Genomic DNA, 21,508 nt, shown 5'->3' with positions numbered 1-21,508 from the left:
ACACACATTATTTTAAAAAAGACACAAAAATATTTTTAAAAAAGGCACAAAATGACAAAAAAAGCACAAAATTACTTAAAAAGACACAAAATTACCAAAAAATACACAGAATTACCAAAAAGACACACATTATTTAAAAAAAAGACACAAAGATATTTTTAAAAAAGACACAAAATTACAGAAAAAAGACACAAAATGACAAAAAAGCACACAATTATTTAAAAAGACACAAAATTACCAAAAAAAGACACAAAATTACCAAAAAAAGACACAAAATTACCAAAAAAAGACACAAAATGACCAAAAAAAGATACAAAATTACAAAAATGACACAAAATGACCAAAAAAAGATACGAAATTACAAAAATGACACAAAATGACCAAAAACACACAGAATTACCAAAAAGACACAAATTATTTAAAAAAAGACACAAAATTACAAAAAAAGACACAAAATGACTAAAAAAAACATTAAATTATTTAAAAAGACACAAAATTTCCAAAAAAAAAGACACAAAATTGCTGCATGAGTGGCACTCACTGTGATGCATTTTTAACCTGCCTTTATGGAGGAAGCTTCACTCAGTCAGGATTCATTTACACCGGCCGTCGGAGAAGAGATTTATTTATTTATTTAACTCTGGAGCATAGTCTCAGTCTTTCTGTCTTAACATGTGAGAATAGTTCCTTAAAAACAAGCACCAAGACGACTGAAAATGGTGACTGGATCTTCTCGGCCCTAAAAATGTTTGGTAGGCACAATGTAAAAAGGGTCTAAAAACCAGATCAAACAGTAAATCTGCTGCTGCATGGACAGATAATTTACCTTGACAAGATTTATTAAATTAAGATTATTAAATCTAGAAATAAGCATGTTAAACACTTAAAATAATAAATTAACTCTTAAACCAGATAAAGTAAAGCTGCCAGCAGTGATGAACTGGCCGAGCAGAGTGACCTGATGATTATTTGGTTCTTACCAAGATAAAAAAAAAACTTTAGATTTACAAGTGTTAGATCATTTATCTTGTTTTATGTGGTTTTATTCTGGTTTTATTCTGGTTTTATCTGGTTTTATTCTGGTTTTATGTGGTTTTATTCTGGTTTTAACTGATTTTATTCTGGTTTTATGTGGTTTTATTCTTGTTTTAAGAGTTAATTTCTTATTTTAAGTGTTCAACATGCTTATTTCTTGATTTAATAATCTTAATTGAAGATTAAAGATTCCTTATTTTGGGGATACCAGCTACCCTTGAGCATATTTAAGTGCTTGCCAAAGAAAAAAAAACTAAAAATGTGTTACGGTAATGAATTTTGTTGCTCACAGTGTCTCTAAAAATGTCAGAAAATACCTTAAAATTGTTCAAATAGATTATAAATTCATATTAAACAGTGCCTTTAGATTGTATATGTTATAAAGGATCAAACAAAATATGCATCTTGGATTTTTGCTATGATCTGTACCATGTTCAAAATAACAAAAAAAAAAAAAAGGCTGTGCATCTGTTAGAATCACTCTGCTGTACATAATCAGCTTTAAAGTCACATTTATGCACAAGTGTACGTACCTGCTGTTACCATGGTAACCTTAGTGCATGGGCCTTTTGTCTTTGTCATCAAACAAAATATACAAAACTTACCAATCCAAACAATTTATGACTGTTAAGCATGGCAGCATATATTATGACAAACAACACATGCTCCATTATGCCAGCTGGTGTAATGATGTGGTAATGCCGGACTCATTAACTTCTGCACACAGTTTATGGTGGCCTTTTATGACAGAATTAATTGATTCACACATGCATTAAAACAAAAATAACTGGAATGAAAATGCAGTTGGATGCTGGCCTCTAATCTGTCATAAACACTTGTGGTGGTAAAGCGGTGTGACATTACTCATGTAAATGACTGGTCATATACGCCATAAACAACCCAAACAAGCCTTCACTTTCACAGCTAGCTTTGCATTTTTCACCCACTAAAATCAACAACTATTAATTACTGCAGACACGCTTTATAAATATGTGTTTATCCCCAACTTTTCCAGAATCCTGTTCATATATTTCTCCTCTTAAGGAAGATAATTATCAGTGGTGACATTTATACTGGCAGCTGAGCTCCGTGTTTGTTGTTAAACCGCGTATGTTGATTAAATCTTTTTCATTATTTGTTCAAACGAGCCGTTAAATGAAAAGATTAATTTGTAAATTGTAATGGCACACCAAAACATACACAAAATTACTAAAAAAAGATACAAAATGACCAAAAAAAGATACAAAATGACCAAAAAAAGATACAAAATTACAAAAATGACACAAAATGACCAAAAAATACACAGAATTACCAAAAAGACACAAATTATTTTAAAAAAAGACACAAAAATACTTTTTAAAAAGACACAAAATTACCAAAAAAAGACACAAAATGACTAAAAAAAAGCACAAAATGATTGAAACAGACACAAAATGACCAAAAAAAGACACAAAATTACCAAAAAAAGCACAAAATTATTTAAAAAGACACAAAATTACCAAAAAAAGCACAACATTTTTTAAAAAGACAATACATTTCCAAAAAAAAGACACAAAATTACCAAAAAAAAGACACAAAATTACCAAAAAAAGCACAAAATTATTTAAAAAGACATGAAATTTCCCAACAATTTCCAAACAAGCCTTCACTTTCACAGCTAGCTTTGCATTTTTCACCCACTAAAATCAACAACTATTAATTACTGCAGACACGCTTTATAAATATGTGTTTATCCCCAACTTTTCCAGAATCCTGTTCATATATTTCTCCTCTTAAGGAAGATAATTATCAGTGGTGACATTTATACTGGCAGCTGAGCTCCGTGTTTGTTGTTAAACCGCGTATGTTGATTAAATCTTTTTCATTATTTGTTCAAACGAGCCGTTAAATGAAGAGATTAATTTGTAAATTGTAATGGCACACCAAAACATACACAAAATTAATAAAAAAAGATACAAAATGACCAAAAACAGATACAAAATGACCAAAAATAGATACAAAATGACCAAAAATAGATACAAAATTACAAAAATGACACAAAATGACCAAAAAATACACAGAATTATCAAAAAGACACAAATTATTTTAAAAAAAGACACAAAAATACCTTTTAAAAAAGACACAAAATTACCAAAAAAAGACACAAAATGACTAAAAAAAAGCACAAAATGATTTAAACAGACACAAAATTACCAAAAAAAGACAAAAAATTACAAAAAAAAAGCACAAAATTATTTAAAAAGACACAAAAATACCAAAAAAGCACAACATTTTTTAAAAAGACACTACATTTCCAAAAAAAAGACACAAAATTACCAAAAAAAAGACACAAAATTACCAAAAAAAGTACAAAATTATTTAAAAAGACATGAAATTTCCCAACAATTTCCAAACAAGCCTTCACTTTCACAGCTAGCTTTGCATTTTTCACCCACTAAAATCAACAACTATTAATTACTGCAGACACGCTTTATAAATATGTGTTTATCCCCAACTTTTCCAGAATCCTGTTCATATATTTCTCCTCTTAAGGAAGATAATTATCAGTGGTGACATTTATACTGGCAGCTGAGCTCCGTGTTTGTTGTTAAACCGCGTATGTTGATTAAATCTTTTTCATTATTTGTTCAAACGAGCCGTTAAATGAAAAGATTAATTTGTAAATTGTAGTGGCACACCAAAACATACACAAAATTACTAAAAAAAGATACAAAATGACCAAAAAAAGATACAAAATGACCAAAAATAGATACAAAATGACCAAAAAAAGATACAAAATTACAAAAATGACACAAAATGACCAAAAAATACACAGAATTACCAAAAAGACACAAATTATTTTAAAAAAAGACACAGAAATACTTTTTAAAAAGACACAAAATTACCAAAAAAGGAACAAAATGATTTAAACAGACACAAAATTACCAAAAAAAGACACAAAATGACCAAAAAAAAGCACAAAATTATTTAAAAAGACACAAAATTAGCAAAAAAAGCACAACATTTTTAAAAAAGACACTACATTTCCAAAAAAAGACACAAAATTCCCCAAAAAAAGACACAAAATTACCAAAAAAAGTACAAAATTATTTAAAAAGACATGAAATTTCCCAACAATTTCCAAACAAGCCTTCACTTTCACAGCTAGCTTTGCATTTTTCACCCACTAAAATCAACAACTATTAATTACTGCAGACACGCTTTATAAATATGTGTTTATCCCCAACTTTTCCAGAATCCTGTTCATATATTTCTCCTCTTAAGGAAGATAATTATCAGTGGTGACATTTATACTGGCAGCTGAGCTCCGTGTTTGTTGTTAAACCGCGTATGTTGATTAAATCTCTTTCATTATTTGTTCAAACGAGCCGTTAAATGAAAAGATTAATTTGTAAATTGTAATGGCACACCAAAACATACACAAAATTACTAAAAAAAGATACAAAATGACCAAAAATAGATACAAAATGACCAAAAAAAGATACAAAATTACAAAAAAAAGATACAAAATTACAAAAATGACACAAAATGACCAAAAAATACACAGAATTACCAGAAAGACACAAATTATTTTAAAAAAAGACACAAAAATACTTTTTAAAAAGACACAAAATGACTAAAAAAAAGCACAAAATGATTTAAACAGACACAAAATTACCAAAAAAAGACACAAAATGACCAAAAAAAAGCACAAAATTATTTAAAAAGACACAAAATTACCAAAAAAAGCACAACATTTTTTAAAAAGACACAACATTTCCAAAAAAAAGACACAAAATTACCTAAAAAAGCACAAAATTACCAAAAAAAGCACAAAATTATTTAAAAAGACATGAAATTTCCCAACAATTTCCAAACAAGCCTTCACTTTCACAGCTAGCTTTGCATTTTTCACCCACTAAAATCAACAACTATTAATTACTGCAGACACGCTTTATAAATATGTGTTTATCCCCAACTTTTCAACAATCCTGTTCATATATTTCTCCTCTTAAGGAAGATAATTATCAGTGGTGACATTTATACTGGCAGCTGAGCTCCGTGTTTGTTGTTAAACCGCGTATGTTGATTAAATCTTTTTCATTATTTGTTCAAACGAGCCGTTAAATGAAAAGATTAATTTGTAAATTGTAATGGCACACCTTCTAGACGGCTGGATTAGACTCTGCAGAATGTGGTCACTGCTGCAGATCTTAATATTTTTCAACAATTTCTCTACAAGTGATGCATTATTTACTCATTTTATTTATACCCAAACTGGAAATAAGGTACTTCTTTGATGTTTGAAACCTAGATGTGTAGATTGAAGTAGGAGATAAGCTTGGATTCAGTCTCTTTTTAAATGTGTTTTATTCTTGTCTGGATGAAAAAGCATCAAACTGAACTGAAACAGTGATGGGAAAGCCTGTTCTCCTGTCAAAAACGTAAATATAGGTCTTAATTTCTCCAAGTAAAGTTTATTTATAGAGCACTTTTCACAGATAAAATCACGAAGTGCTTTACAGAAGATAAAAAGAAAGAAATAAGATAGGGGAACATAAGACAGTTAAAACACAATGAAACATAAAAATTATAAAATAATATGTACAATGCATGGTGGTCATCCAAATGCCTGTCTAAAAAGATAGCTATATATAGCTATTTTATATTTAACCCTCTGAACCCCACCATCCTGCCGGTATGTTTTCTTAATGTGGTCGCTAAAAATACACCGTTCATCGTAGAAAGAAACTGTAAAAACAGGCATTTTCATTTAAATTTTAAATTGAAAATTGTATGGAGCAGTCGTATGGAAGCAGAAAAAAAGTGATAAGAAATTAGAAATAGTATAATAAAAAATAATTAAACTTGTCAAGTTTCAAATTTTTTGCTATTATAATTTTTTGGAGGGAAAGTTTAATGACCTCATGCATAATTTTTGTACTTTTCTAAGCTGGAAAAGCATATTTTGATATTTAAAAAACATTACGTTGTTTACATAAGTTACATTAACTTATGTTTTTTATATTTTCAGTAGACATGTAACCCTCATAACTACTTCATTTCTGGCATATACATTTACATACATTTATTTACTGCTTAAACCCTCAACCTAAGCTCAGTGTTTTTACAACATCAATCCACAGAAACTGCAGCCTTTTTTACAACCGTGAACCGTTGTTTGCTATATTTAGAACGTGCCGCTGTACCATGAGCCACAATACTGTTAGAGTTTTTTTTTTGTAACCACCTCCCAGAAAAGGATACCTAACTTCGTTTTACACAGAGTTTTATAATGTGAACGTGCGACTATCTGATTGGTCAAAACTGTTGGTGGTTAATGGTTTAGACTCGACCTGCCCATTACGTTGGCACACAGGCTAGTCTTAGCCTCTTGGTGCTTCAGCTTCTGGTCACCGCCCTGTGGAAGGAAAAAAGCTAACAGCACACTTCTGTATCTTGTCTAGTGTTGGTCAGTGCCTGTCTCCACCTGGGCCCGTTACCTTGTCTAGTGTTGGTCAGTGCCTGTCTCCACCTGGGCCCGTTACCTTGTCTAGTGTTGGTCAGTGCCTGTCTCCACCTGGGCCCGTTACCTTGTCTAGTGTTGGTCAGTGCCTGTCTCCACCTGGGCCCGTTACCTTGTCTAGTGTTGGTCAGTGCCTGTCTCCACCTGGGCCCGTTACCTTGTCTAGTGTTGGTCAGTGCCTGTCTCCACCTGGGCCCGTTACCTTGTCTAGTGTTGTCTAGTAGTGAACAAAGAATGCTTCAGTTTTTTATCTGCTTGCCTTCAAAAATGTGGTTATGTGCAAAGTGTTATCAGTATGTCCTTTCTGTTGATACTCCTTATTTCTGTGTGCTGTGCCTGGCACATAAAATGTGTGTTTTATGATTTGCTAAATACATTTCTAAGCAGCATTTTACTAAAGGTCATAATGCAGATTATTGCTAATTTTATTAATTTATAACAATGCGTTAATATGTGCCATGAAACGCGAGCCGAGATACGTACCTACATGCCATAATTTGTGGTTCTGACATACGACCCCTTCTGTCGTTTAGCTTGGAGAACATGTTGGATGGAACATTAAATAATCTAACAAACCATTCAATACACAGACTTTTTTGAATTACAGTCAGGTAAAAAGACAAACGATTCCCAAGCTTTTTCTTTGATTGCACCAAAGCACATCTTTCATCTTAATCAGAAATAAAAGCTTGGGTTTGTTGAATGCGTCCTCCACCTTGATTCATTAGAAGAATAGCAGCGTTATGTCTGATGTCTTCATCATGGTCAGGCCGCAGTTAAGATCCCTTTTCTTGGAACGGCCCAATGAGGAACCTCTAAGGGAAAAAAGGAGATTTTCTTCCAGCATATGTGACAGTAAAAGTCTGACATTTAATCAACGATAGAGCTCCCATCAAAAAAATGAAGAGGAGCTCAGGCTTGTGCCCCAGATGACTCACTACCAACAATTTAAGCCATATGTTTAAGAATTTCCCTGGAATCTCCGAGACGAGATGAAGAAAGGATTTAGCCGGCAGATAATATTCTGTGCCTCGGCTGTGTTGAGGGTCACATCAAATCGGTCCCAGCGCTCCATATTGAGGAAATGATTTTTATCTCTTGGGCTGGACTTAAATGTAATTGTATACAAGCTGTGCTCCGCTTCGAACCCGTAATGAATTCCTTAATCCCAATCTCATTGTTATGAACCGTGCAATTACTTACCCCGGGGATAAATAATCCATCTTTTGAAGCTGGACAGATACTGTATTGGTTTTAGCAAAGGACTCTCAATCAGCAGATTATGTGTGAATTGCTTTCACTGTAATGTTTCACTCTCACTGGTCAAGTGTGTGTTTACACACTGCTCAGGGACACACTCCTGCTTTGTTAAACACAGGAAAAATGAACCTAAAAATCATTGTTTACACATGAATCTGCCAGTAGAAGGAACACTTTACTTATCTTTGATACAGTACGCCTAAAAACGTGTATTTTTTTGTCAGAAATATTAAACAAAACAAAAAATAATTAGCATTTTGTGCAGCATTAATTGATTTTTATGTTCTTTATTTAGTCTTTTATGGTCTTTGTTCAATTGTCATGAGATGGATCAGTTATGTGTTTACTGAAAGCCTCCATTATAATGATGATAAAGCTCTGGAGGAAGCCCATAAGAGGATCTTGAGTTGATATTGTTTAGTTTTCCATGTCAAGAATAAGAAGTGTTTGCACTAATTTATTGTTCTTTTGGGGATTGGAAGATAAATTCTGATATGAATTTCTCAAGCGCATTTTTTCTTTATCTTAATTTTTTCAACTAATTTACACTCAAACTTGTTTTAGTTTCTATTAAGACGTTTCAAGTTCATAGAATTAATAATTTGAATGTCTTTGAGTGTAAAATTGTATAGTTTTACTTCCAAAGTGTTAACATAAATAAACAGCCAGCCAAACTCCTTTTCAAGAGCCAGGAAAAAATAAGCATATATCCCCTTGATATAAGATATTTCATCTTACTTAGGTGTCAGTTTTTGCAGTGTGTGAATATGCATCTAATAAGAGTTTTTCTTTGAAGATGCACTGAAGTCCCACTGTCATTTTGTGTCTTTTTTTGCCATTTTGTGTCTTTTTAAAATAATTTTGTGTCTTTTTAAAATAATTTTGTGTCTTTTTTGTGTCATTTTGTGTCTTTTTTAAATAATTTTGTGTCTTTTTTTGTCATTTTGTGTCTTTTTTAAATAATTTTGTGTCTTTTTTTAATAATTTAATTAATTTAAATAAAGTAATTTAGTTTTTTTCTGTCATTTTGTGTCTTTTTTGTGTCATTTTGTGTCTTTTTTTTATAATTTTGTGTCTTTTTTGGTAATACTGTGTATTTTTTGGTCATTTTGTGTATTTTTGGTCATTTTGTGTCTTTTATTTGGTCATTTTGTGTCTTCTTTAAGTAATTTAGGTTTTTTTCTGTCATTTTGTGTCTTTTTTTTGGTCATTTTGATACTGCCACCAGTGGCTCCCAGGTAATTTGAATTCGAAACCCCTGCTCTAAGATATTTCATCTTATTTACATTTCAGTTTTTGCAGTGTGTGAATATGCACATATGCATATAATAAGAGTTTTATTTCAAGATACACTGAAGTTTGTGTCTTTTTTAAATAATTTTGTGTCTTTTTTCAGTCATTTTGTTTCATTTTTTTTAAGTAATTTAGTTTTTTTCTGATATTTTATGTCTTTTTTGTGTCATTTTGTGTCTTTTTTTTAATAGTTGTATGTCTTTTTTGGTAATTTTGTGTATTTTTTGGTCATTTTGTGTCTTTTCTGTAATTTTGTGTCTTTTTTTTGGTCATTGTGATACTGCCACCAGTGGCCCCCAGGTAATTTGAGTTCGAAACCCCTGCTCTAACATATTTCATCTTATTTAGATTTCAGTTTTTGCAGTGTGTGAATATGCACATATCCACATAAAAAGACTTTTTCTTGCGAGATGCACTGAAGTCCCAGTGAATAAAGAGGCTTTTCCATGTCTGGACACGGCCTTTCTGGTTTCCTTCCGGAGTTAAAGCGTTGCATGAAGGCGGCGTGTCGTCGTGGCTCAGAGTAACAAGGATCCTCGGCCTCCGTGTCTCAGCAGCCGCTCAAGACTTGATGTCTGGGCCGATCCTTGTCACAGCTTGTATCACCTCGGCGACAGATGTCAGCGAAATCAGCGACAGCCGATCATGCTGATCCCCCCCGTAATCATGTGCGATGATCCCACCGTGACACGGAGCTGTGGGAAATATGTCCGTCAATACCATCGCCGCAGGCAGATGCACCAGCATACCCCTGCCCATCCTACCACCTGCCCCCTCCTTCCTCCTCCTCCTCCTCCTCCTCCCTCCTCCTCGCTCCTTCCTCCTTCCAAGAGCTGCTGCCTTTTCTCTTGATCTCTCCATTAAGCCTCTTCCCTCCTGGCTGCTCTGTGTTTAACTGCTTATACATTTCTCTTTGACCCCGTTGACCCAGATGTTTCTCCTGGAGTGTCATTTCTAGAGGAACATCTTGAATGACATGGAGGTTGTACTCACAGTAACATGAGGCTAAATCATAGACTGTATTAGGGCTGCAACTAACGATTATTTTCGTTATGGATTAATATGTCGATTACTTAAAAACGATTAATCAATTAGTTGTTTGGTGAAACCACAAGATGACGTCCTCAAATCTCTTGTTTTGTCCACAAACCAAAGAGATATTCAGTTTATTGTCATAAAGGAACAAAGAAACCAGAAATATTCACATTGAAGAAGCTGAAATCAGATAATTTGGACTTATTGTCTTTAAAAAAAACTGCTCAAACCAATTATTGGATTATCAAAATAATTGACGATTCATTTAATAATCGATTATTATTCGATTAATCAATCAGTAATTGCAGCAGCTACGGTCTTTGAGGTGGTTCTATGGGTCCTTTAGGTGGTTCTACGGTCTTTGAGGTGGTTCTACGGGTCCTTTAGGTGGTTCTACGGTATGTTAGGTGGTTTTACGGTCCTTTAGATGGTTCTTGTGGCCCTTTAGGTGGTTCTAAGGGTTGTTTAGGTGGTTTTTTGGGTGGTTATTTTGGTCCTTTAGGTGGTTGTAAGGGTTCTTTAGGTGGTTCCACGGTCCTTTAGGTGGTTCTACGGTCCTTTAGGTTGTTTTACGGTATGTTAGGTGGTTCTATGGGTCCTTTAAGTGGTTCTTGTGGCCCTTTAGGTGGTTCTAATGGTTGTTTAGGTGGTTGTTGTGGCCCTTTAGCTGGTTCTAAGGGTTGTTTAGGTGGTTCTGGTGGTTCTTTAGGTGGTTATTTTGGTCCTTTAGGTGGTTCTACAGGTCAGTTAGGTGGTTCTTGTGGTCTTTAGCTTTAACTGGAGCATTAACTGGGATTCATTTTGGCAAAAAACAAAAACAAAATGTACGTTACTGACCTCATAAAACTGAGCAGCGACTCCTTGGAGTGTCTGTTAGTCCAACCAAACGCTGAACATTGACCTAAAAAGTATTTCTGAGGAAATAAATGAAGTGACAAGTTTTCAAATTTTGCATCGAAATGAATGGACAGAAATGTTTTTGCAGCCAAACTTAGCGCCCCCTGCTGGAATATTTCAATTTCAATGCAGCTTAAGGCACTTCCTGGTTGGCCTCCCTGCTCAGACCCGGAGGTTGCCGCCTGGTCACACACACAGTAACATGAGGTAAAATGTGAGCAGAGCAGCATTGTTGCTGTGTTTTTGCTTACCTTGTGTTTTTGGTCAGGTCATGCATGTCATAATGCTCACAGAGAGCTGGACAGCTGCTGTCCCTGACCAGCCCTCCCTCCCTCCCCATGGCCAGAGCTGCACTTCTGTAGAAAAAAAAATAAAAAAAAAGGCCACCACCACACAAACACAGCCTCCCTAAAACAGAATGTGGCATATGCTCAACTAAGGAAGCGGCATCAAACATTCTTGCAGAGCTCAGCTCTACGTGGCTGCTCTCCATGACGGCCCTGCAAGGCAAAAGGTTTCCAAACAATTTCACATTTTCATGTTGAAACCTTGCATGGATAAAAAAAAAAAAAAAAAAACCAGGGGACCTTTGCATATTCACACATGCCGCAGGCAGCACAGTGGCTGCTGCTAGCCTCTGTGTTTCCAGCTAAACCTTGACAAAGGTCACAAACAATTTGCCGGATCCTGTTATTAAGAGAGCTTTAAAAAAAAAGAAAGAAAAAACAGCAGTGATGATCACTTTGCCCAGCAGCTAGCTTCATCATCTGTAGCCATTCCAACATATGCTTGCAAGATAATAAAAAATGTGGCATTAAACATGGCGGCAGATTGAATTTTTTTGTTCCAGGCGACATATAGCGAGTCGATCCTTCCCTCTGGAAACCTATTTAATATAAGGTAGTTAATGCCACCAGTCATGATGATGTTTCTTGCATAATATAATTTATAGTGGACCGAGGTCCATAAATGGGAGGCATTGTAAAATATTTCCATTATGTGAGGAATGTCAGTGGGTAATAAAGGCCTTTATTCTACCTTTTTATGGCTCTCAATCTGTTGTTGTTCCCAGCGATTTTTAAATCTGTTAAAATTCAGTGAGTATCTTAACGCGCGTGTTAAAAAGCAAGAAATATCAGCGAGTCTTTTACAAAGTGACTCTCGGGGCGCGACTTTTTGACTGCGCATAAAAAAGACTGCAAGTCCAGTAAAGTGAAAGTGCATCAGCCAGACTCCTCTTTTTATTACCCCCCGGCTTCTCTCTCTCCTCTTTTTTTATGCAGAAATTATACATCTTTCTTTAACAGTGCTGTAAAGGTTACACAGTCATTTAAGCAGCAGTTCAGACAGATTGATGTTTATGTCATTACAGCGGCGGATGAAATGTGCCTCCGTCCTCTCTTACTCCAACATAAAGCAGAAATGAGCTTCATCCATTGATGACATTGGAGATACATTAGAGTCAAAGTTAGAGAGGAAGACGCTGGTTATTACTTGGGGGGGGGGGGTCCTCCGTCAGTCACTTTGACTGGTGGTGCCTCATTTTTCCATCATGGTAGCAAAAACAATTTAGAAAGACCTTCTTTTCTGGTGGATTAAAGATATATTCAAGAATCTATGATTGTCTATTAAATCATTTTCTGACTGCAACCCATCCAATCATATTAAAACTCCAAGAACTTTTGAGCTATAAGCTGAGATATACTGGAAAAAAGGTGTTTAAAAACCAGATCAAACAGTAAATCTGAGGGAAATGATCTTGCTGCATGGAAAGATAATTTACCTTGATTAAGATTTCTTAAATTAAGATTATTAAATCTAGAAATCAGCATGTTGAACACTTAAAATAAGAAATTAACTCTTAAAACAAGAATAAAACCAGAATAAAGCCACATAAAACCAGAATAAAACCACATAAAACCAGAATAAAACCAGAATAAAGCCACATAATACCAGAATAAAACCAGAATAAAGCCACATAAAACCAGAATAAAACCAGAATAAAGCCACATGAAACCAAAATAAAACCAGAATAAAACCACATGGAACCAGAATAAAACCAGAATAAAACCAGAATAAAGCCACATAAAACCAGAATAAAACCAGAATAAAGCCACATAAAACCAGAATAAAACCAGAATTAAGCCACATGAAACCAGAATAAAACCAGAATAAAACCACATCGAACCAGAATAAAACCAGAATAAAACCAGAATAAAACCAGAATAAAACCAGAATAAAGCCACATAAAACCAGAATCAAGCCACATAAAACCAGAATAAAACCAGAATAAAGCCACATAAAACCAGAATAAAACCAGAATAAAGCCACATAAAACCAGAATTTACATATACATTTTCATTACAGCGGCGGATGAAATGTGCCTCCATCCTCTCTTACTCCAACATAAAGCAGAAATGAGCTTCATCCATTGATGACATTGGAGATACATTAGAGTCAAAGTTAGAGAGGAAGACGCTGGTTATTACTTGGGGGGGGGGGGTCCTCCGTCAGTCACTTTGACTGGTGGCGCCTCATTTTTCCATCATGGTAGCAAAAACAATTTAGAAAGACCTTCTTTTCTGGTGGATTAAAGATATATTCAAGAATCTATGATTGTCTATTAAATCATTTTCTGACTGCAACCCATCCAATCATATTAAAACTCCAAGAACTTTTGAGCTATAAGCTGAGATATACTGGGAAAAAGGTGTTTAAAAACCAGATCAAACAGTAAATCTGAGGGAAATGATCTTGCTGCATGGACAGATAATTTACCTTGATTAAGATTTCTTAAATTAAGATTATTAAATCTAGAAATCAGCATGTTGAACACTTAAAATAAGAAATTAACTCTTAAAACAAGAATAAAACCAGAATAAAACGACAAAAAAACAGAATAAAACCACATGAAACCAGAATAAAACCAGAATTAAGCCACATGAAACCAGAATAAAACCAGAATAAAACCAGAATAAAGCCACATAAAACCAGAATAAAACCAGAATAAAACCAGAATAAAGCCACATAAAACCAGAATAAAACCAGAATAAAACCAGAATAAAGCCACATGAAACCAGAATAAAGCCACATAAAACCAGAATAAAACCAGAATAAAGCCACATAAAACCAGAATAAAACCAGAATAAAGCCACATGAAACCAGAATAAAACCACAATAAAACCAGAATAAAGCCACATAAAACCAGAATAAAACCAGAATAAAGCCACATGAAACCAGAATAAAACCACAATAAAACCAGAATAAAGCCACATAAAACCAGAATAAAACCAGAATAAAGCCACATAAAACCAGAATAAAACCAGAATAAAGCCACATAAAACCAGAATAAAACCAGAATAAAACCAGAATAAAACCAGAATAAAACCAGAATAAAACCAGAATAAAACTACATAAAACCAGAATAAAACCAGAATAAAGCCACATAAAACCAGAATAAAACCAGAATTTACATATACATTTTCATTAGAGCGGCGGATGAAATGTGCCTCCGTCCTCTCTTACTCCAACATAAAGCAGAAATGAGCTTCATCCATTGATGACATTGGAGATACATTAGAGTCAAAGTTAGAGAGGAAGACGCTGGTTATTACTTGGGGGGGGGGGGTCCTCCGTCAGTCACTTTGACTGGTGGCGCCTCATTTTTCCATCATGGTAGCAAAAACAATTTAGAAAGACCTTCTTTTCTGGTGGATTAAAGATATATTCAAGAATCTATGATTGTCTATTAAATCATTTTCTGACTGCAACCCATCCAATCATATTAAAACTCCAAGAACTTTTGAGCTATAAGCTGAGATATACTGGAAAAAAGGTGTTTAAAAACCAGATCAAACAGTAAATCTGAGGGAAATGATCTTGCTGCATGGAAAGATAATTTACCTTGATTAAGATTTCTTAAATTAAGATTATTAAATCTAGAAATAAGCATGTTGAACACTTAAAATAAGAAATTAACTCTTAAAACAAGAATAAAACCAGAATAAAACGACAAAAAAACAGAATAAAACCACATGAAACCAGAATAAAACCAGAATTAAGCCACATGAAACCAGAATAAAACCAGAATAAAACCAGAATAAAGCCACATAAAACCAGAATAAAACCAGAATAAAACCAGAATAAAGCCACATAAAACCAGAATAAAACCAGAATAAAACCAGAATAAAGCCACATGAAACCAGAATAAAGCCACATAAAACCAGAATAAAACCAGAATAAAGCCACATAAAACCAGAATAAAACCAGAATAAAGCCACATGAAACCAGAATAAAACCACAATAAAACCAGAATAAAGCCACATAAAACCAGAATAAAACCAGAATAAAGCCACATGAAACCAGAATAAAACCACAATAAAACCAGAATAAAGCCACATAAAACCAGAATAAAACCAGAATAAAGCCACATAAAACCAGAATAAAACCAGAATAAAACCAGAATAAAACCAGAATAAAACCAGAATAAAACCAGAATAAAACTACATAAAACCAGAATAAAACCAGAATAAAGCCACATAAAACCAGAATAAAACCAGAATTTACATGTACATTTTCATTACAGCGGCGGATGAAATGTGCCTCCGTCCTCTCTTACTCCAACATAAAGCAGAAATGAGCTTCATCCATTGATGACATTGGAGATACATTAGAGTCAAAGTTAGAGAGGAAGACGCTGGTTATTACTTGGGGGGGGGGGGGTCCTCCGTCAGTCACTTTGACTGGTGGCGCCTCATTTTTCCATCATGGTAGCAAAAACAATTTAGAAAGAGTTTTAATATGATTGGATGGGTTGCTGTTAGAAAATGATTTAATAGACAATCATAGATTCTTGAATATATCTTTGATCCACCAGAAAAGAAGGTCTTTCTAAATTGTTTTTGCTACTATGATGGAAAAATGAGGCGCCACCAGTCACTGTTTACTCCAAGAAGTTATTTTGTGTCTTTTTTTTGGTCATTTTGTGTCTTTTTTGGTCATTTTGTGTCTTTTTTGGTCATTTTGTGTCTTTTTTTTGGTCATTTTTGTGTCCTTTTTGGTTATTTTGTGTCTTTTTTTTGGTCATTTTGTGTCTTTTTTGGTCATTTTGTGTCTTTTTTTTGTCATTTTTGTGTCCTTTTTGGTTATTTTGTGTATTTTTTTGGTCATTTTGTGTCTTTTTTTGTCATTTTGTGTCTTTTTTGGCCATTTTGTGTATTTTTATGTCATTTTGTGTCTTTTTTTTTGGTCATTTTGTGTCTTTTTTGGTCATTTTGTGTCTTTTTTGTCATTTTGTGTCTTTTTTTTGGTCATTTTGTGTCTTTTTTGGTCATTTTGTGTCTTTTTTGTCATTTTGTGTCTTTTTTTTGGTCATTTTGTGTCCTTTTTGGTTATTTTGTGTATTTTTTTTTTTTGTCATTTTGTGTCTTTTTTGGCCATTTTGTGTATTTTTATGTCATTTTGTGTCTCTTTTGGTCATTTTACGTCTTTTTTGATCAATTAGTTGTTGTTTTCTTCCATGTCTTGTTCATTTTAATGTCTGGTACGACTAAAGTTACGTCAGTCACTTTGACTGGTGGCGCCTCATTTTTCCATCATGGTAGCAAAAACAATTTAGAAAGACCTTCTTTTCTGGTGGATTAAAGATATATTCAAGAATCTATGATTGTCTATTAAATCATTTTCTGACTGCAACCCATCCAATCATATTAAAACTCCAAGAACTTTTGAGCTATAAGCTGAGATATACTGGGAAAAAAGGTGTTTAAAAACCAGATAAAACAGTAAATCTGAGGGAAATGATCTTGCTGCATGGACAGATAATTTACCTTGACAAGATTTCTTGAATTAAGATGATTAAATCTAGAAATAAGCATGTTGAACACTTAAAATAAGGACGACATCATTACTGGAAGTCTTTTTGGGTAATTTTGTGTCTTTTTTTGTCACTTTACATCCTTTTTTGATCATTTTGTTTTTTTGTGTGTCATTTTTGGTTAATTTTACATATTGTAATTTAACATTTTTTTTGTCATTTTGTGTCTTTTTTTTCTTGTCATTGTACATCCTTCTCTGCATTTACATTTACATTTAGTCATTTACCATCCAAAGCGACTTACAGGAAGAATAAAAGCAAACAATCAAGGTATATCTTTGATCATCTGTGTGTTATTTTGGTTAATTTTGTAATTTAACATTTTTTTTTCTCATTTTACATCTTTTTTTGGGGTCATTTTGAGTCTTTTTCAATCCAAAGTCGTATTATTTATACGCAGATTGATGAAAAATGTGCTGAGGAATTCCTAGAAACAGGCAGTGTTAAGTGTTCAACATGCAAGTTGAACACTTAAAATAAGAATTAACTCTTAAAACCAGATAAATGATCCAACACTTCTAAATCTAAAGTTTTTTTTTATCTTGGTAAGAACCAAATAATCATCAGGTCACTCTGCTCGGGCCAGTTCATCACTGCTGGCAGCTTTACTTTATCTGGTTTATTATTATTTATTTATTATTTATTACTTATTTATTTATTTATCATTTTAAGGAAATTATAATAGATAATTTTTTCCTGTTTTTCTGACTATTTTTTCGTTTTTTCTGACAATTTTTTTTCTGTTTTTCAAAATATTTTTTTCCCAGTTTTTCTGACTATTTTATCTTTTTTTCAAAGTAATTTTTTTCAGTTTTTCTTACTCTTTTTTTCTGATTTTCTGACTAATTTTCTTCTGTTTTTTTAATTTTATTAAATCTAGATGCATGTTGAACACTTAAAACAAGATAAATTATCTAACACTTCTAAATCAAATTTTTTTTTTATCTTGGTCAGAAACAAATAATCACTCTGTTCGGGCCAGTTCATCGCTGCTGGCATCTTTTAATTTATTATTTTAAGTGTTCAACATGCTTATTTCTACATTTAATAATCTTAATTTAATAAATCTTGTCAAGGTAAATTATCTGTCCATGCAGCAAGATCATTTCCCTCAGATTTACTGTTTGATCTGGTTTTATTCTCGTTTTAACTGGCTTTATTCTGGTTTTATTCTGGTTTTATGTGGTTTTATTTGGTTTTATTCTGGTTTTATTCTGGTTTCATGTGGTTTTATTCTGGTTTTATGTTGTTTTATTCTGGTTTCATGTGGTTTTATTCTGGTTTTATGTTGTTTTATTCTGGTTTTACTCTTGTTTTAAGAGTTAATTTCTTATTTTAAGTGTTCAACATGTTTATTTCTACATTTAATAATCTTAATTTAATAAATCTTGTCAAGGTAAATTATCTGTCCATGCAGCAAGATCATTTCCCTCAGATTTACTGTTTGATCTGGTTTTTAAACCTTTTTTTTTTTGCAGTTAGATTCTTAAAACTCCAAGAACTTCTGAGCTATAAGCTGAGATATATTATAGATATAGGCACTTCACACTTCCTCATACACTATATTGAGCTGAGTGGCTCTGTTTAGTGTAAAATATACATGTTATATTATATTACAGGTTTTTTTTTTCCACTGGGAAACAAGACAACACATTTTGTGCGACTCTTCACACTGTGATATGTAGATGAGCTGGTTATGGCTGATGGGGTTGCACCTGTCCTGCTCGACAATGCCAATAAAGTCCATTCATGTGCGGACATAATTATGGTCTTTCCCGCCGGCAGTCATGCATTTCACACCATATTTGTGCTTTTATGCACTGAAGTCGAGCATCGCTGGAATCAGCTTTTTGTTTTTCCACCACAGAAATACACAAAAGACCTCCACAGTTCACTTTCTCCCAACATTATTAGACCACCTTTTTCTTCAGTTTCTTGTTTATTTTAATGTCTGGTTCAACTAAAGGTTCATTTGTTTGGACAAATATAATGATAACAACAAAAATATCTGATAATAGTTTAATTTAAGAGCTGATATCTAGACATTTAACATGGTTTTATTGGTAATTACCATAATCATTATCAATTGTGTCTTTTTTTTAGTCATTTTGTGTCTTTTTCTGTTCATTTTGTGTCTTTTTTGGTGATTTTGTGTCTTTTTTTGTAATTTTGTGTCTTTTTTTTGTCGTTTTGTGTCTTTTTTTGGTTATTTTGTATCTTTTTTGGTCATTTTGTGTCTTTTTCTGGTCATTTTGTGTCTTTCTTTGGTCATTTTGTGTCTTTTTTTTGGTTATTTTGTGTCTTTTTTTTGTCATTTTGCGTATTTTTTTGGTCATTTTATATATTTTTTTGGTCATTTTGGGTTGTTTTTTTTTTGTCATTCTTGTCTTTTTTGGTCTTTTTGTGTCTTTCTGGTCATTTTGTGTCTTTCTTTCGTCATTTTGTGTCTTTTTTGGTTATTTTGTGTAATTTTTTGGTCATTTTGTCATAATTATGGTCTTTCCCGCCGGCAGTCATGCATTTCACACCATATTTGTGCTTTTATGCACTGAAGTCGAGCATCGCTGGAATCAGCTTTTTGTTTTTCCACCACAGAAATACACAAAAGACCTCCACAGTTCACTTTCTCCCACTTTAACAGCTGCTCTTTGCTGCAAAAATAAGCAGGAACTTACATGATTTAATGCACTTTTGTGAACTTCGAAGACGTACCAAGCCAAAATATGTCACAATATTAAAAAACATACAAGAGTTATCTGCAGCCATTAATTGTTTTTGAATAACGAGCTTCTTACCTGACGTGCAGATACTAAACTGAACCTCTTCCATGGGAATTTGTCAGATTAGACCACCTTTTTCTACCAAAATCATTATCAATTGGTCATTTTGTGTCTCTTTTGGTCATTTTGTGTCTTTTTCTGGTCATTTTGTGTCTTTTTTGGTAATTTTACGTCTTTTAGTGGTTATTTTGTGTATTTTTTTGGTTATTTGGTGTCTTTTCTGGTCATTTTGTGTCTTTCTTTGGTCATTTTGTGTCTTTTTTGGTAATTTTGTGTCTTTTTTGTTATTTTGTGTCTTTTTGGTCATTTTGTGTCTTTTTTTGGTCATTTTGTGTCTTTTTTATTATTTTGTGTCTTTTTGGTCATTTTGTGTCTTTTTTTTGGTCATTTTGTGTCTTTTTCTGGTTATTTTGTGTATTTTTTGGTTATTTTGTATCTTTTTTTTGTAATTTTGTGTCTTTTTTGGTCATTTGTGTCTTTTTGGTCATTTTGTGGGTTTTTTTGGTTATTTTGTGTCTTTTTCTGGTTATTTTGTGTATTTTTTGGTTATTTTGTATCTTTTTTTTGTAATTTTGTGTCTTTTTTGGTCATTTGTGTCTTTTTGGTCATTTTGTGTCTTTCTGGTCATTTTGTGTCTTTTTTTGTCATTTTGTGTCTTTTTTTGGTCATTTTGTGTCTTTTTTTGTCATTTTGTGTCTTTTTTTGGTTATTTTGTGTATTTTTTTGGTAATTTTGTCATAATTATGATCTTTCCTACCGGCGGTCATGCATTTCACACCATATTTGTGCTTTTATGCACTGAAGTCGAGCATCGCTGGGATCAGCTTTTTGTTTTTCCACCACAGAAATACACAAAAGACCTCCACAGTTCACTTTCTCCCACTTTAACAGCTGCTCTTTGCTGCAAAAATATGCAGGAACTTACACGATATAATGCACTTTAGTGAACTTCTAAGACCTACCAAGCCAAAATATGTCACAATATTAAAAAACATACAAGAGTTATCTGCAGCCATTAATTGTTTTTGAATAACGAGCTTCTTACCTGACGTGCAGATACTAAACTGAACCTCTTCCATGGAAATTTGTCAGATATATTACAGTCATGGAAACATTATTAGACCACCTTTTTCTTCAGTTTCTTGTTTATTTTAATGTCTGGTTCAACTAAAGTTCATTTGTTTGGACAAATATAATGATAACAACAAAAATATCTGATAATAGTTTAATTTAAGAGCTGATATCTAGACATTTAACATGGTTTTATTGGTAATTACCATAATCATTATCAATTGTGTCTTTTTTTTAGTCATTTTGTGTCTTTTTCTGTTCATTTTGTGTCTTTTTTGGTGATTTTGTGTCTTTTTTTGTAATTTTGTGTCTTTTTTTGGTCATTTTGTGTCTTTTTTATTATTTTGTGTCTTTTTGGTCATTTTGTGTCTTTTTTTTGGTCATTTTGTGTCTTTTTCTGGTTATTTTGTGTATTTTTTGGTTATTTTGTATCTTTTTTTTGTAATTTTGTGTCTTTTTTGGTCATTTGTGTCTTTTTGGTCATTTTGTGGTTTTTTTTGGTTATTTTGTGTCTTTTTTTGGTCATTTTACATCTTTTTTGGTCATTTTGGGTTGTTTTTTTTGTCATTCTTGTCTTTTTTGGTCATTTTGTGTCTTTCTGGTCATTTTGTGTCTTTTTTGGTCATTTTGTGTCTTTTTTTGGTTATTTTCTATCTTTTTCTGGTCATTTTGTGTCTTTTTCTGGTCATTTTGTGTCTTTCTTTGGTCATTTTGTGTCTTTTTTGGTTATTTTGTGTATTTTTTGTCATTTTTGTG

The sequence above is a fragment of the Centropristis striata genome, chromosome 7 (genome assembly GCF_030273125.1).
Source record: "Centropristis striata isolate RG_2023a ecotype Rhode Island chromosome 7, C.striata_1.0, whole genome shotgun sequence".
Classification (NCBI taxonomy): domain Eukaryota; kingdom Metazoa; phylum Chordata; class Actinopteri; order Perciformes; family Serranidae; genus Centropristis; species Centropristis striata.
The sequence above is the reverse complement of the archived record's forward strand: the minus strand, read 5'-3'. Positions refer to the sequence as shown.